Genomic DNA, 19,644 nt, shown 5'->3' on the forward strand with positions numbered 1-19,644 from the left:
CTTCCACTTCCTTGCTTTCCCTTTGTTGTATTTCTCTAATCCAATTGAATACTAGAGTGCTCCAAGCATGCTCCAAAAATTATATAAGTATGCAAGAGTATGAGAGAATGAGAGAATGAAAGGAGAGAACCAAAACTGAACTGACCAAATTTGTGAACTAATTCTCTAAAGCCTTTCTATCATTGAGGCCTATATTTTCTTCGTTTCGTTCATTATTCCTCTAATTTCCCTTGCATGAAAATATGTGTCTCTTCACCTTCCTTTTCTCCTATTTTCCTTCATTTTCATAATTAAAATGTCAATTATTTCCTCTTTGCCTTTGCCAATGCCTTTACTAATTTCCATAGTCATTATTAATCCACAAGTGATGCCCACTATAATTTTTTTCCCAATATTGATATTCGAATATGTGTCCCATGACCTTAGCCTTATTTTATTTACATGGAAAATCAACCAGGGGTTGTTACAAACCCCTCCCTCTTGGGGGAAAACCTTCCTTGGTATCCAATGACACTTAAAATAGAAAAACATGTTGCCCATGGATCTTTATAATATAGCCCGATGAAACATTTACATCATGCCAAAATGTTGAAATCGTGAACACCATACTACTTATTGGAGCTTTATAACACAACTCGATGCAATATTTAAAACAAACGTATGCATACACAAACATAAACCAAAACACATATACTCAACCAACAAATAAGGAAGGATACATAGCCTACATCTGATCAACCATCTCCCATGTAGCCTCATTAGGTTCAAAATTCTTCCATTGCACTTGAACCTTCTCAATTGTTCTATTCCGTAGCATGAGTGTTTTGTGGTGTAATATGCATTTTGGTTTTGGATGGAATTATCCATCTAGTTACACTTGCATTACAAACCTATCAATCACATCAACATCATTCACATATCTCTTAATCAATGAAATATAGAAAAAATCATGGACTTTCACTATTGGCAGCAGCACAAGTTGGTAGTCAACTGGTCCAATCCTCTCAAGGATCTCAAAAGGCCCACTATATTGATTTGTCAACTTGGCACATGACCCAATCCTCAAGGAGCTCCTCTTGGGCTTGATGCGTGATTACACATGCTCCCCAACTTGAAACTTTGTGAATGTTCTATGATGATCCCCATAACTCTGGTTCCTATACTATCTTGCCTTTAAATTCTTTTTTATAACCTGCATCTCCTTCTCCATCTCATCCAACATATCAAGCCCAATCAATACCCTATTAACTGGATCACTCTAGCTGAGATGAGTATTACAATTCCACCCATAAAGAGCCTAAAATGGACTCATCCTCGAGGATTCATGATACCCATTGTTATATGCAAAATATACAGGTGGAAGATACTCCTACCAATTTTGTTGCTGATGCATGATATATATCCTCAACATATCCTCAAGGATATTGTTAACCATGTCAGTCTATCCATCTATATATAGATGATAAGTTATATTGAAAGCTAACTCTATCCCCAAGCCTGCAAATAACTCTTTCCATAACCTAGAAGTGAACTTCGAATCTCTATCTAATATAATATTCTTGGGAACACCATGTAACCTTACTATCTCCCTAATGAAGATCTTAGCTACCTCACTAGCTGAATTAGTATACTTCACTGTAATGAAGTGAGATACCTTACTTAACCTATCAAGCACAACCATGATATAATCATGTTGCTTTGATGTTCTTAGCCAAACTGTAATGAATTTCGTGGAAATGACCTCTTGTTTCCATTATGGAATTGGAGCTAGTTGTAGTAAAGAAACTGGGTGCTTAGACTCAACTTTCACTTGCTGACATTCCAAACATATAGAAACAAACTCAGTCACCTATTTCTTTAATTTTAGTCAATGATAGAACTTCTTGACTATTTTCAATGTATTATGATATCTAGGATGACCTAAATACAACTTAACATGAAACTCCCTCAAGATAAGCTTCTTGAGCTCACTGTTATCCTACACATAAATCATGTTCCTAAATATGACCAAGCCATTTGTTGTGAGGCAATACTCTTCATCCTTATCATCTTCACCCTATTGTTGCAACTTTTACATTAATTGTTGATAGTTATCATCATGTTATCCTACCTGCAGGATACACCTAAAAACATATCCCAAAATAACTCTAAACTAAAATGTGATTCACTTGCACTCTTCTACTGTGAGCCTATGAAACCAAATTATTCTTGCCCTTGATGTACCTGATCTCGAAGTCAAATTCACTAGGATTATCCAACCATCTAGTTTTCCTGGAATTTAGATTGGGTTGGTCAAATAGATACCTCAATCCATAGTTATCACTCATCATAATAAACGTCTTTCCAAGAATATAATGTTTCCACATCTTTAATGCATGAATGATAGTTGCCAACTCAATATCGTGAGTCACATAGTTATGCTTGTTCTCATTAAAATTCCTTGACTCATAGTATACCAATTTCCCCTCCTGCATCAAGACTCCAACCAGTCCTCTCTTGTAAGAATTTGTACATACCACAAACTCTTTTTTCAAGATCTTCAATCTTCAAGACTAGAGTATTTATAAGAAAATTCTTCAACTGCTCAAAATTAGATGCACTCTCCTCAGTCTACTGAAAATTCCTTCCTTTCCTTTGCATGGATGTAATAGGATAGGAAATTCATGTGAAGTTCCTGATGAACCTCTTGTAGTAACCTGTTAATCCCATGAATGATCTGAGCTCATCCACATTCCTAGGATCTTGCCACTCCATGATAACTCTAATTGTTTCTAGGTCCACTGCTATACCTTCCTTGGAAACAACATGCCCCAAGTACTAAAATTTAGTCTGAAAGAAGATGCACTTGTTGAGCTTAGAATACAACTAATTCTCTCTCAACACTATTGCCAACTGCTCTACATGCTCTTCCTCATCCTTATAATATATCAATATATCATCAATGAACATTATCATAAACTTTTCCAGATAAGAACACAACACATTATTCATCAAACACATGAGAGTAGCTAGAGAATTAGTAAGAACAAACAGAACCACCACAAACTCATAATGCCCATAGCTAGTGAAAAATGTGGTCTTATAGATAACTTCTTCTTTGATGCGCACTTGATGATATCCTGCTATGAAATCAATCTTTGAGAACATTATTGATCCCTTCAACTGATGAAACAAATCATCAATCTATGGAAATGGATACCTATTCTTGATAGTCACCTTATTTAACTACCTGTAATCAATGCACAAACTGAGAGTATTGTCCTTCTTCTTTATAAACAATGCTAGTGTACCCCAAGGTGACACACTTGGCCTTATGTATCCCTTGTCAATCATTTCTTTAAGCTGCAACTACAATTCCACCAATTTTGGGGTACTCATCTTGTATGATGCATTAGATTTTGGTGTTTCTCTTGGCATCAACTCAATAGAAAATTCCATGTCTTTATGAGGTGGTAACTCTGAAATCTCTGCTGGAAACACATGTTAAAACTTCTTCAAAATAGGATGCCTCTTCATAACTTTATCATCCTCAACATACTTTCATTTTTCATTAGAAACATTCAATGCAAACAATACATACCTGTTCTTACAACTGTGCTTAGCTTACATGGCTATAACCATTCTCATTGATGTAGGTTTCTTCTTTCCCTACAAGATTCTCTTCTCTCCATCATAAGCTAGCCACTCAATAGCCTCTTCATAGAAATCTACCTTAGTCTTGTGAATGAACAACCAATCCATTCCCAAAATCATATCGTATGATACCAAATGTACATTAGATGTGTTGATGTTGGCATACCAATCAGCTCAAGTGCACAAGATCTCACCCAATGATGAACTCTTTTCTTTGTCCATGTAGAAAACTACACCAACCAATATTTTGTATTGTTAGGTCCCTATAATACTAGTGATTACCCCATTACTATTGTAGTTGTATCCCTTATTAATATTGTTGTTCCCCTATTTTCCCCACATTGTTATTAATGTGCCCCATAGAATCCCTCTATTGTTATTTTTGTGGCTTTATATTATTATTGTTAGGTCGGCTGGGTTATATTGTGACTCCTTAGACTCCTATATATAGAAAGGAGGCTTTTTTCATCTGAATCATCCAAGAATTGTTCATTTATGTAATGTAAAGGAGGTTTCCCCCTCGAAGAGGCTGAATTCTAAGGCTCTTTTTGTGAGCTGGTTTCATAACATTTGGTATCAGAACTTTGGATTCTAGGATTTCGCCACTCCAAATAGGTCATCGTGGCATTTTCGCTATAACTCCTTTTTTGCAAAGTTTTAGAAGCTAAAATAAAACCCATTTGAGATGAAATCGCACTGAACCTCGGGTCCAAATTTAGATATTTTTTCGCTATATTTGCAAAGATATGATCTGAGGAAGTTGGTCTTTTTGCAGACTCCTGAATTACATTCCAAATAGGTGACCTGAGGAAAATTGTCATAACTTTCTCTCTGAGCATCAGATTGAAATTTTGTAAGAAGGTACAAAAACAGGACGCACTATAGTTTCTTGTATATATTTTTTAGAGCCAAAGGTCGAAACAATGACTCGTGGCACATCGTACAAGTTTGCTCTACTGAACTAGTCGATAATCAGGTCACTATGGTAGATTTAGCATAACTCTTCCCTGGAGAATCCAATTTGGATCAAACTGGTGGCATTGAAAAGAGGACATAGATGGCTATTGTAGATCACAATTTCAGAACTAGATGATCTGAAACTACAGAGATACATCAGATTCAATATCCAGCTCCTACAAAGTGAAAAAAGGTGTGTAGTTTTTTTAAATTTTTTGCATAATCTTGGTTTGAAAAATTAGTTTGAAGGAATTCAAAGGGCATAGTAAAGCATTATTATCGGTAATTGATGCCCCAAGGAAAGAAAATGCAAACACCTAGTAAGCAACCTGAAAGATCTAGCTTGAATCATGAAGAAGAGGAAGAAATGCAACATGATATATCAAAATTATGAGACCAAGTGCAACAAGTGTCACTTGCACGATGTAGAAGCTAAGATGTATGGTTTAAAGAAAGGCGTAGAAGTTAATATGGATTGTTTAAAGAAAGGCATAGAAGCTAAGATGAATGACGTGGAAGCTAAGATGGATGATTTGAAGACAGGCATGGACGATTTGAAGACATGCATGGAAGATTTGAAGATAGATTTGACAAAGTTTCTACAAGAAATGCTTACTAATGGTGAAAGGGTAGTAAAGAAAACTCATGATGAGAACAAAAGAAATGTTAATCATGATTTCATAGACTCTAATGTTGGACCGAAGACCCACCATATTCCAAAAATCAATATGAGGAAGTTTGATGGCAAGGATCCCACAACATGGATATTACAGATGGAGCAATTTTTCGATCTCAATAATGTGCAAAACACACAAAAGGTACGTATTGCAACTTTATATTTGGAACCAAATTAGTTTGTATGGTATCAATGGCTTTGCTCTCGTAAACAAATTATCACTTGGGCAATTTTTACGGAAGAATTGACAGCACATTATGAGGATACAAAAAGCAACATTTTTTTAGCCAATTGATAAGTCTCAAACAAAAGGGTTCAATAATGGAGCACATTGAGGAGTTCCAAAAATTGAACATAAGGGTAAAAAATATTCTGGAGGAGCATAGGATTGATGTGTTCATCAGGACTTTAAAGGATAATATCCAACATGATGTTTTCCTTTGGGAACCTGATTCACTAGAGAAGGCACTCAGGTTAGCAAGAAAAATGGAAAGCAAAATTATGGCAACTGGGAAGCATACCACTCACAACTATAAAGATGGAAGTGTTGTTGCCCATAGTCTTCCACAACCTATAAGGTTGACACCACAACAATTGGAAGAAAAAAGAGCAAAAGGGCTTTGTTACAGTTGTGATAGCAAATACACTAAAGGGCACAAGTGTGCCGAGAAGAAATTATTCTACATAGATTATGAAGAGGAAGAAGAAAAGGAGCAAGAAAGGTCAAAAGAAGAGGATATACTCCAGGAAAAAAGCCTAGATAAAGAAGAAATGAATCCGACCATATCTTGTAATGCATTGGCTGGAATTACCACTCCTCAAACCATCAAGATAGAAGGACAAACCAAGAAGAAAAAGGTAATAGTGTTGATTGATTTAGGAAGTACCCACAATTTTATTCATTGTAAGATAGCAAGAGAATTGAATTGCTTCCTATATCCAGCACCAGAGTGTCAAGTGATGGTTGCAAATGGAGGAATGATAAATTTCTCTAGAAAGTGCCATAATATCAAGCTATCCATGGGAGAATATGTATTGACTAGCCCAATGCTTTCCATTCCAATGGGAGGTGCTGATGTTGTACTAGGAGTCCAATGGCTACAATCCTTGGGTACAATAGCTTTTAATTTTCAAGAACTTTTCATGAAATTTTCTGCGGAAGGAAAGGAAGTCAAATTAAGGGGTATTGCAGGGAAACTGGGAAAGATAATAAGCTCTAATGGTATGACAAAGCTTCTAAAAAAGGAACAAAGAGGTGTAATTGCACAATTATGTTTGCTAGAAGTTTCCACATCGGAATCATCTATTTCTCCAGATCTCCAAAAAGTCTTGGAAAATCATTCCAAGGTATTTGAGACTCCCAAAGGTCTCCCACCTATTCGTGATCATGGTCATGCTATTCATCTGATTCTAGGACGTGTTCGTCCAAACATCAGGCCGTAGAGATATCCCTATGCCCAAAAGAGTGAAATTGAACGTATGGTTGCAGAAATGCTAGAGGCTGGTATAATTCAACCTAGTCAAAGTTCTTTCTCTGCTCCAGTAGTATTGGTGCACAAGAAGGATGGATCATGGCACATGTGTCTGGATTATAGGGAGCTCAACAAGCTCATTATTAAAGATAAGTTTCCCATTCTAGTCATTGATGAATTACTGGATGAATTGCACGGATCAATTTACTTCACCAAGTTCGATCTTTGTTCAGGATATCATCAAATTAGAATAAAGACTGAAGACATTCCGAAAACAGCATTTAGAAATCATGAGGGTCATTATGAATTTTTGGTCATGCCTTTTGGCCTTACCAATGCACCTTCTACATTTCAAGGTTTGATAAATTCCATTTTCAAACCCTTCCTTAGAAAATTTGTGTTAGTATTTTTTGATGATATACTAATCTACAACAACTCTTGGAAGGATCATGTTGAACATGTTGACAGGGTGCTACAACTATTGGAGGAGAAACAATTATATGCAAAAAGATCCAAATGTTTCTTTGGAGTAAAAGAGGTGGAATATCTGGGTCATATTTTATCTCATGAAGGAGTTGAGGTAGACCCTAGCAAAATTAAAGCCATTAAGGAATGGAAAATCCCCACATCCATAAAGCATCTGTAAGGATTTCTCGGGTTGACAGGGTATTATTGCAAGTTTGTTAAGTATTATGGGAGAATAGCATCACCTCTAACAACATTATTGAAGAAAGACGCATTTTCATGGACTCCAGAAGCAACAAAGGCCTTCGAACATCTTAAAGAGGCAATGTGCCAAGCACCGGTCTTAGCTACACTGGACTTCACAAAAACCTTTATTGTGGAATGTGATGCTTCAGGAAATGGAATTGGTGTTGTTTTAATGCAAGATGAAAGACACATTGCTTTTGAAAGTCGTCTAATCAATGGAAAGTTTTTACACAAAGCTATTTATGACAAGGAAATGTTGGCAATACTACATGCACTTAAGAGATGGCGACCCTACCTAATGGGAAGACACTTCAAGGTAAAAACGGATCATGATAGCCTTAAATGCCTTTTAGAACAAAGATTATCCTCTGAAGAGCAACAAAAGTGGGTCACAAAGATGTTGGGTTATGACTTTGAAATCATCTACAAAAAAGGGAAGCAAAATGTGGTGGAAGATGCACTCTCAAGAAAGGATGAGGATGTGGAAGCATTGTTGTGCGCCATTTCTATTATCCAACCAGATTGGATAAACGAAGCAAGGGAGGAATGGAAGAATGATGAAGAAGTGTGGGCACTTATTCGAAAGTTACAACACGATTCCAATACATCTGATACATTTAGCTGGCAAAATGATTCATTATGGTACAAAGATTGCTTATACCTCTGTAAGAATTCCCAACTCAAACAAAAGATTCTTATGGAATTGCAAACTTCTCCCTTAGCACTCAGGATTTTTAAAAACTTACCACAGGGTTAAGAAGGAATTTTTTTGGGATGGCCTTAAATTGGATATTCAAAAGTTTGTGGCGGAATGTTTGGTTTTCCAACAAAATAAAGTTGAAACAATTAAGACCTCGGGTCAATTACAACCATTATCCATTCCAAGCCAATGTTGGGAGGAGGTTTCAATGGATTTTATCACAGGTTTACCCAAGTCTAATGGAAATATTGTCATCATGGTGGTAGTTGACAGACTTACCAAGTATGCACACTTTTGTGCATTATCACATCCATTTAAAGCCAGTACAGTTTCTACTGCATTTATGGAAACAATTCAAAAGCTACATGGAAACCCAAAGATTATTGTAAGTGATAGAGATCCCATTTTCACTGGAAATTTTTTGACAAAATTATTCTCTTGTCTTGGTAATCAGTTAGCTCATAGCTCATCTTATCATCCTCAATCTGATGGGTAAACTAAGATAGTAAACAAATGTTTGGAAGGATATCTTCATTGCTTTGTATTTGATAAACAGACATAATGGGTCAAATGGTTGCCTCTAGCTGAATGGTGGTATAACACTTCCTTCCTTACAGTAACAAAAATGACCCCATTTATGGCACTTTATGGATATCAGCCACCATCCATCACATCATATTTAAGAGAAAATTCTAAGGTTCAAGCAGTGGAACATCACATCGAACATCAACAACAAGTCCTCCAACTCTTAAAGGATAACCTCATGTTGGCACAGAATAGAATGAAACAATAGGCATATCAACATCGCAGCGAAAGAAGTTTTGATGTAGGTGATTGGGTATTCCTACGGCTACAACAATATAAAAAATGTCCCTCAAGCAAGCTAAGAAGGATAATAAATTATCACCAAAGTATTATGGTCCATACAAGGTGTTGCAAAAGATTGGTACTATGGCATACAAATTGGAGCTTCCTGCAGCTTCTCGAGTGCACCTAGTTTTCCATGTTTCATGTTTAATGAAGGTTATAGGCGACAAGCTCCCAGTTCAAACAATATTGCCAGAACTTGATGAGGAAGGAAAAAATATATTAGAACCGGAAGCAGTCACAGAAACAAGAACTCGACAGCTACGAAATTGATCAATTTCGGAGTATCTCATCAAGTGGAAGAACTTATCCGCTGAAGATTCCACATGGGAGGATGAGAATTTTATACAGAAGCATCCAGAACTACTCAAGCATTGAGGACAACACTTTTTGAAGGAGAGGGGCATGTTAGGTCCCTATAACACTAGTGATTACCCCATTACTATTGTAGTTGTATCCATTATTAATATTGTTGTGCCCCTATTGTCCCCACATTGTTATTATTGTGCCCCATAGAATCCCTCTATTGTTATTTTTGTGGCTTTATATTATTATTGTTATGTCGGCTGGGTTATATTGTGACTCCTTAGACTCTTATATATAGAAATGAGGTTTTGTCATTTGAATCATCCAAGAATTGTTCATTTATGTAATGTAAAGGAGGTTTCCCCCTTGAAGAGGCTGAATTCTAAGGCGTTGATCTATATTTTCTATCTGTTTGTGAGCTGGTTTCATAACATGTATGCACTTCCTTATTTAACCAACACATATCCACCAGGTCAAGACTAACATAACTATAATTAGATCCAGGATCAATCAAAATGGAAACAACTTGATCACAGAGCTTACCTTCCATCTCAATAATGGATTCCTCATGATCTAACTAGTTGTTATCAAGTGTTGCATATATCTGAGGAATTCTATGACCCATATCCCCAACTGTCTTCACCTTCTAAGCACTGTAAATATGAGTTCTACCAACCTAGTTTTATGGGCAATCTCTCCTATGATGCTCTCCAACATAGGCTCAAAATCGTAAGGGCTTCCTGCCATCACCTTTGTTTCGCTCCTTATACTGAAATCCATGTCCTATATTAACTGCATTGAAATTCTTATAAGGTGCCACATTCTCCTTATCACCTGCATCCTGGGGTCTTCTTGGCTTCTTAACCCACTTTCCTTTAGTCTTCTCATTACCTTTCCATTCTCGTTGAGGCTAAGACTACTCATAATAACGCTTCAACTTCATAATGACTTTCTCCAATGATCACCACTCATAATATCGAATCTAATCTTTAAATGCTAAAGGAAATGCATTGATGAACCTTTGGACCTTTATCTTCTCATCCTTAATATATGGCACATATCTTAATAACTCCAGAAACTTAGTCGTATAATCTTCATCTGTCATAGATCCCATCTTCAACTCATAGAGCTCCTTAGCCTTTGCATCATAATATCTCTCATACAAGTACTTCTTTCAGAAGAGTCTTTTAAACTCATGCCAACTCAAATCCTCTATCTTGATGCCTTTTACATGAGTGATTAAAGATTTTTGTGGTGAGAATCTTGAGAATCATTATGCAGAATATTAACCACATTACTCACTTTTACGTCAACGTTTCAAATCTACAACAATACTCATCATTGGGACAAATCCACAGAAAAGAGAGAGGAAGAAGGGAATATATTTCGGAAGGAAGGTTGAGTAGAGGAAAAAAGGCTGACCAACAAACCCTAATTTAATAAAATAGAAAAAGAAAAAGAAAAAGAAAAAGAACATAGACTTTTTTTTTTTAGGAAATAATTAGTAATGGGGATAGCTAATGATAATAATAATTATTAATAAATATTATATCTAGGATAATGGTGAATTAATAAAGATAACAATATATTATTATAAGAATTAATTATCCTCATTATTGGTAATAATTATTACTAATAATGAAGTTTAATTAATAATATAATAATTATATTATTAACTAGGTTAATAAATATTTTACTAAAATAAGCCACTATTAACAATAGATAATAAATATTATACTAATATAAGTCACTATTAATAAGAGTTATTAACATAAGGTTGGAATATAACTATTAATACTAAAGATATATTAAGGGGATTAAATGATAGGGTTTAATAATAATTGATGAAAGTTATTATTATACTAAGGAATAAAGTTAGTAGTTATATTTAAAGAATTAACCTAAAATAAGATGTTAGTATATTAAAATTAATGGGTTGAATTGTTCTTACCGTAAGTTAGGAAAATTAATTAAAGGAGGAATGGAAGGATGGGGAAAGGAGGATAGGAAGAGATGTATTAGGGGAAGATGAATAAGAGGAAGATAAGAATGAGGAAGATGGATATGAAAGGGAAAGGGTGAAATTGTATAAGATTTTAGTTATGGGTGAGAATTCAGGTGTTTTGAGTAAGTACCGGAATCCAATTTCTACTTACTTCCAGACCACCATCTCTATTCAGATTTTGAGGATGCTTTATAATTTCAAGAGCTTCCCAAATTTTTCGTTTGTATTGATGCTTCTCTTTAGCGATTATTTTAGAGTCTTCAAGGCATATGTGGTGACATGTCTTAGTTGAGTGTTATGAAAGTGTCAAAGATTTAGTTCTATTTTTTTTCTTTTTTTTATGTTAGCACCATGTTTTTTTAGCCTTATTTTAAAGGACCTCCCAGTCTCTCCAATGTAACAATTCCCACATGAACACATGACTTTGTAAACACCTTTTTGCTGGAGGTGATTTGGACTATCTTTAATATATTTCATATTATGTCTTATGGTAGTTAAGGGTTTAAAAGAGGTTTCAATCCCTTTATTTCTGAGAACTTTGGCAAGTTTATCAGTGACTCCTTGAATGAAAGGTAGATAGGCTTTATTGTTAGAATCTTGAGAGCTTGTTGCAAGGGGTCTAACTTGATTTTTTTTTTAGCTCTTTTGATGGTTTTAATGATGTCTTTATTCTTATACCCAATTCCTAAAAACAACTTTCTTAAATATTCAATTTCTTCATCGACATGATTGGTGTCATATAGTCTTAAATATCTAAAGAAAAGGGTTTTGAGTACCCCTATATTTTGAGTTGGGTGATGGTGAGATTCTGCATGAAGGTAGTTATCAGTGTGTGATTTCTTTCTGAATACCTTATGACCAAGTGATCCATCTTTATTTCTGAGGAGGAGAATGTCCAAGAATTGGATACTGTTGTTTTCTTCTATTTCCATGATGAATTTGATGTCTTTAGATAAACTGTTAAGGTGGTCTAGGAAGTTACTCAACTCCTTGTCACCATGAGGCCATTTTTCACTAGTGTCATCAACAAATCTAATCCAGAATTTAGGCTTTAGAGGGAAGGTTTCAAGTGCATTATTTTGGATTAGATTCATTAATGAAACTAGTGTAAAATGGCCTCATGGTGACAAGGAGTTGAGTAACTTCCTATACCACCTTAACAGTTTATCTAATGACATCAAATTCACAATGGAAGTAGAAGAAAAAAACAATATCCCATTCCTAGACATTCTCCTCCTCAGAAATAAATATGGATCACTTGGTCATAAGGTGTTCAGAAAGAAAGACCACATTGATAACTACCTTCATGCGAATCTCATCATCACCCATCTCAAAAGATAGGGGTACTCAAAACCCTCTTCACTAGAGCTTTAAGAATATCTGACGCCAATCATGTTGATGAAGAAATTGAATATTTAAGAAAGGTATTTTTAGGCATTGGGTATAAGAATAAAGACATCATTAAAACCATCAAAAGAGCTAAAACCAAAAATCAAGTTATACCCCTTGCAACAAACTCTCAAGCTTCTAACAATAAAGCCTATATTCCTTTCATTCAAGGAGTCACTGATACAATTGCCAAATTTCTCAAAAAGAAAGTGATTGAAACCACTTTTAAACCCTTAACTACCATAAGACATAGTATGAAATCTATTAAAGACAGTCCATATCACCTCCAACAAAAAGGTGTTTACAAAGTCATGTGCTCGTGTGGGAATTGTTACAATGGAGAGACTGGGAGGTCCTTTGAAATAAGGCTAAAAGAACATTGAATTAGGGGATTTTTTAGGTCTAAAGTGAGCCTCCTAAGGAAATTATAAAATAATAGTGGAAATAATAAAATAAGATTAGATTACATCATCAATTTTTAGAGGGAAAAAAGGAAAAACTATTTTTTCAACTCGTATTTTAAACTTAACTACTTATTGTTTTACTCAAATTTTGAGTGGAAACACTCATTGGATGCATAATTTGATTTCTAATCCAAGGAGTACCCATGTTGCATACTTTCCATGAACCTTTCTACACAAGAAATTTGAAATACATGAAAAATGTGATTGCAACCATGTTTTTTCATGTATTTCTCATTTTTCGTGTAGCAGGGTCCATCGAAAGTATGTAACATGGGTACACCTTAGATGAGGAATTAAATTTTCAATCCAACGAGTACTCCCACTCGAAATTTGAGTAAACCCTTAGGGAGATAAGTTGAAAATATGAGTTGAAAAAATAGTTTTATTATTTTATTATTTTTTAATCTTTTCACTTTTTTACTCGAAAAATGGTGAATCATCCCCCATGGTTAACATCATCATATTCAATCCTATTGGTTCTTATAAATTTTATTTTGGTTTGTACATTTTTCTTAGGAGGCCCATTTTAGACCTCAAAATTTTCCTAATGTGCTGACATAAAAAATAGAATAACTAAATCTTCGGCACATGCAGAACACTCAGCCAAGACATGTCACCATATATGACTTGAAGAATCTAAAACATAGCTAAACAGAAGCATCAATACAAGTGAAAAATTCAGGAAGTAAGTAGAAGCTGGATTCTGGTACTTACTCAAAACACCTGAATTCTCACCCATAACTAAAACCTTATACAATTTTGCCCTTTCCCTTTCATATCCATCTTCCTCATTCTTATCTTCCTCTTATTCATCTTCCCCTCATACACCTCTTCCTATCCTCCTTTCCCATCCTTCCATTCCTCCTTTAATTAATTTTCCTAACTTATGTTAAGAACAATTCAACCCACTAATTTTAATATACTAATATCTTATTTTATGTTAATTCTTTAAATATAACTACTAACTTTATTCCTTATTATAATAATAACTTTCATCAATTATTATTAAACCCTATCATTTAATCCCCTTAATATATCTTTAGTATTAATAGTTATATTCCATCCTTATGTTAATAATTATTATTAATAGTGACTTATATTAGTATAATATTTATTATCTATTATTAATAATGGCTTATTTCAGTAAAATATTTATTAACCTAGTTAATAATATAATTATTATATTATTAATTAAATTTCATTATTACCAATAATGAGGATAATTGATTCTCATAATAGTATATTATTATATTTATTAATTCACCATTATCCTAGATATGATATTTATTAATAATTATTATTATCATTAGCTATCCCCATTACTAATTATTTCCTAAAATATTTAAAAATTCTTTGTTCTTTGTTCTTTTTCTATTTTATTAAATTAGGGTTTTCTGGTCGACCATTTTTCCTCTGCTCAACCTTCCTTCCACTATATATTCCCTTCCTCCTCTCTCTACTCTATAGATTTTTCCTGATGATGAGTCTTGTTGTAGACTTGAAACATCGACATAAAAATGAGTATTGTGGTTAATATTCCGAATAATCATTCTCAAGCATTTTACATGCTCCACATCTTCCCACCAGATGTCTTCTCTTCCCTTGAGACTGAAAATAGTTATCACGACTTTCATATTATCTAAATAATCATGCAATTCAAAGAATTTCTTCATCCCAAGCATCCATTATTCTACATCTGCTGGTTTCTTTACATCCCCACCAAAAGTAATTGACTTGGATTTATTGAACTCATCTAGAAAGTACTGCTTCTCACTCCTCCTATAAGGATGATAGTGGTGATGACCATGCTGTCTCTCTAAACCAGAACTAGAATAAAACCCATAAGAATTACCTTTTATGTCAAGTGTATCCAACAATATACCACCTTTAAATATGTAATCCCTATCTAACCTGTATCTTGATCGAGACCTACTGCCATATGCCCCACTTGTCATTTCCTCCTATCTATGACTAATTCTTGGACGTGCTTGTATTTTCAAACATGATAAGCTCTAAAGGATCATTGAATTAACATATTCTTTCTTTTCCTGAGCTCTGTAAAGTCTTTTTTATGACTCAATTATCCTGCCATTATTTTCCTTGCAACTTCTAATTTCTTCCTTCATACTTCTCAATGTATCTACTAAATTGGGAGAATACTCATCTACTTGTTTCTTAGCTGATTGGTAAGGAGAGTCATATGAAGTGTTGTGCACCATTATGCTAATCATTTATGACCTCCTTCTTCTTACCAACTTTCCATGTTAGATAAACCTAACATAGACATAATCAAAATCATGCCTCTGTGAAGTTTAGGGGAGGTTATCTCGTCTACACAATCAATCCAAATTATATATATATATATATATATATATATATATATATATATATATATATATATATATATATATATATATATATATATATATATATATATATATATATATATATATATATATAACATCAGTCTATCAAAATATCACATCATGCATAATAACACAAACTCTAACATTGACTACATACATGACAACCATAGCTACTACAATGCATGAATATGACTAAAATGCATGCATAAGAATCTCATCTAGCCCATCTAGTTAAAGTGTTTGAACCTAGAAGCTCTAATACCACCCTGTAATGCCTCCTCCCTCATCTAACCAATTTTAGAAGCTCTCTAGGGTAAAAATGAGATGAGTGTCACTATGAAATGACCTGACTTCCAAGTCATGGTTAAGGATGTGGTGCTGACACACTGACAATGTAAAAACATTCCTCAGGAGCACTAGATCAACCAAAAGTTAGTCCACAACCTCTAATGACCAAACCCTAAGTTGGAACGTCTTTTTCACAATCTTAAGCCCCAACTGTGCCCACAACATAGCATGCATACGATTATGAGGCTATAATCACACTAATAAGCTTGCTTCCATTCCGTTTGATCTAAATTTCCCAGTTCAATGCCAATAGTTCCGAAATTCCAGCCACTTTTCTAAGCTAGTCTACAGTCTAGTACTTAGAACTACCTGAAACTTTCCAAACTTTCCATAATCATAATTAACATGAGAACAATGCCAAACATTCAAACTTGAAGCAAGAAATTTCCATAGACTTCTTGGTATGCATCATACATTTTGTCAAACATATGTTAAATGTGTAAAGCTATAGGTCATGAATGCATATCTGATCATAAAATTTTAAATTTCATCTAAGAATCACCAAGAAGTCTCCAAGCCCTCTCTACCTAGTTGCAATGTTACTTTTCTCCCATGCATTCATTAACCATTCAATAAATTATCAAAACATGTTAAGAGCCATAGATATAATACATCATATAACTAATAAATAACAAGAATAGAAACCATGGAAAATAAGCTGTAAAATCACCAGCATAATCCCCACAATTCCTCATGGATCACATTAATAATTATCCCATATTAACATATGAAAATTCTGATAAATTCAGGGACTTCCACGTACCACCCAACCATAGATTTGGTTAAACCAATTCTCTCTTTCGTCCAATCACCCTCGTGACATATTCCAAGCATCAATGTGGGATGTCATGGGTTAAACCAAAACAAAACCAAACCAAGGATTACAAAGGCCAAAACACCTCAACCCTCAACCACAACGATCTCACCTATATGGTGCAAAAATCACAACATCAAGCAGATCAATCTCTACCCAAGATGTCCAGTGCTCTAGGAACTAGTAAATCAACCCACAACCTTTCAAGGCTCTAGAGAATTTGTCCCAACCACTTCTCTAGGAACTAGTAACTTAACATAAAAGGTGCCAGGGATATAGAGCATTTGTTCAAACCCACATCGATAAGGAACCTAAGCACCAATCAGAAAAAGAAGTGGGAAACATACCACATCGTGGCTATCCAGAAAATGGCAAGACAAGGCTGAAACAATTGTCAATATAGGAAAATCTCTATGTGAATGACATCACATATGCAAGGAATCACATGCATATGCCATGCATTGAAAAAACAATAAGGAGATCATACATGCAACTTGTTACCTTCAAAGAAATACATCTATAGTTGCTGATCCAACAATCTCCTTACACTTTCTTTGCTTTCTTTCTGCAATCCAAGTGAATACTAGAGTTCTCCAAACATGCTCCAAAAATTCTCTAAGTGTGCAAGAGTATGAGGGAATGAAAGTATGAAAGGGAGAACCAAAACTAAACTAAAAACCGATATGAATTGTTTCTCTGAAGCCTTTTTATCATTGAGTTTATTTTATTCATTTTCCTTGATTTTTCCTCTATTTACCCTTGCATGGAAATTTGTTTCTTTTCACCTTATTTTTATCCCATTTTCATTTATTTTCATAATTAGAATGTCAATTATTGTCGCTTTTCCTTTGACAACTCCTTTGCTAATTTCCATAGCCATTATTGATCCACAAGTGATGCTCACTCTATTTTTTTGTCCAACATTCAACTTGGAATACGTGTCCCATGACCTTGGTCTTATTTTATTTACATGGAAAATCAACCAAGGGCTATTACACATACCATTCAACTCAAATGCACAAGCTCTCACCCATTGATGAACTCTTTCCTTGGTTCATGTAGCCAACTACACTAACCAAGACTTTGCATGTACTTATTTATTCAAGCCACACTTATCCACCAGGTCAAGACTAACATAACTATAATTAGATCCAGGATCAATCAAAATGGAAACAACTTAGTCACAGATCTTACCTTCCATCTCAATAATGGATACCTGATGGTCCACATGCTTGTTATCAAGTGCAGAATAGATCCGAGGAATACTATAACCAACATCCCCAACTTTTTGTGCCTCCTGAGCACTATAAATCTAAGGTTTTCCACCCTGATGTTGTGGAATCTCTCCTGTAATGGTTTATACCAAAAGTCCAATACTTTGAATACTTATTGTAATCACCCATATTCCTCTCCTCAAGCTGAAATCCATTTCCTCTATCAATTGCATTGAACTTCATATACGACTCTACATTCTCCTTATCACCTACACCTTTAGTTCTTCCTTTCTTCTTAAGCCACTTTCCTTTAGTATTCTCTTTACATTTCCAATCCTACTCAGGCTCAGACTTGCACTTTGACTTCTCATAACAATGATTCAGCCTCCCAATTACTTCCTCTAATGACCAAGGCTCATCATACTCAATCTGACCTTTAAATGCTAAAGGAAATCCACTGATTAATATTTGGATCTTTGTCTTCTTATCATTGAGGTAGGGAATATATCTCAACAAATCCAAGAACTTGGTCATTTACTCTTCATTTGTCATAGAACACAACATCAACTTATGGAATTCCTTGGATTTTCCATCATAATGCCTCTCTAAAAATTACTTCTTCTTTAATATTATCTTAAACTCATGCCAACAAAGATCCTTTACCCCAATTCCTTTGACACGCTTCATATCCTCCCATCAAATGATTTCTCTTCCCTTGAGACTGAAGATTGTAATATTGGCTTTCATATTCGTTGAATAATCATGTAATATGAAGAACTTATTCATCCCAATAATCCATGATTCTACATCTTATTCTTTCTTCACATCCCCATCAATAGTAGGAGGCTTGGATATCTTAAACTCATATGGAAAATATTGCTTCTCATTCCTCCTATAAGGATGTTGGTGGTAATGATGACAATGTCTCTTAGGACGAGAACTAGAATAAAATCCATGAGTGATATCCCTCCTATTATGTGTATCCAAAGATCTTCTACCTCTAACTGTATCATCTCTATCAAACTTGTATCCTGATCGAGACCTATTTCCATAGGCCCCACTACCCATTTCCTCTTGTTCATGATTGATCCTTAGTTGTCCCTACTTCTGAAAATCTGAAAGACTTTGAAGGATGACTGCATTAACCTCTGCTTTATTTCCCTGAGCTCTGGAAATCCTTCATTGTGCCTCAATCAACCTGCTATTATCTTTCATCCAACTTATGGTTTCGTCTTTTAAAATTCTCAATATATCCTCTATATCAGGAGAATATTGATCTTGTTGCTACTCAATTAATCTATAAGGGGAGTCACATAAAGTGTAATCCATTGTTTTTCCCATCATCTCTGATCTTTTATTTCCTACAAACCTGTCATGTTAAATAAACCAAATATAGACATAATCAAAATAATTTTTTATGAATGTTTAGGGGAGGCTATCTCATCAGCACAACTCAATTCAGATTAGTACGATATAATTTTGATAAGCATGTAAACTCATACATAAATATCATGGTGATAATAAGAAGTAACCTGGATGCATGCATGATGAACACATAAACCGGAAATGCATGCATAACTATGTACATTCAGCCCATCCAGTCTAAGTTTTTGAACTTGGAAGCTATGATACCACCCTGTGGTATTAAATATCACCAAAAGAGAACAAAACTTGCTTTGATACCACTCTATAAACACCTCCTCCCACATTTCCCCACTTTTA

Source organism: Pinus tabuliformis, chromosome 4_1 (assembly GCF_031772625.1).
Source record: "Pinus tabuliformis cultivar Carrire ecotype Pingquan chromosome 4_1, CPIR1, whole genome shotgun sequence".
NCBI classification, from domain to species: domain Eukaryota; kingdom Viridiplantae; phylum Streptophyta; class Pinopsida; order Pinales; family Pinaceae; genus Pinus; species Pinus tabuliformis.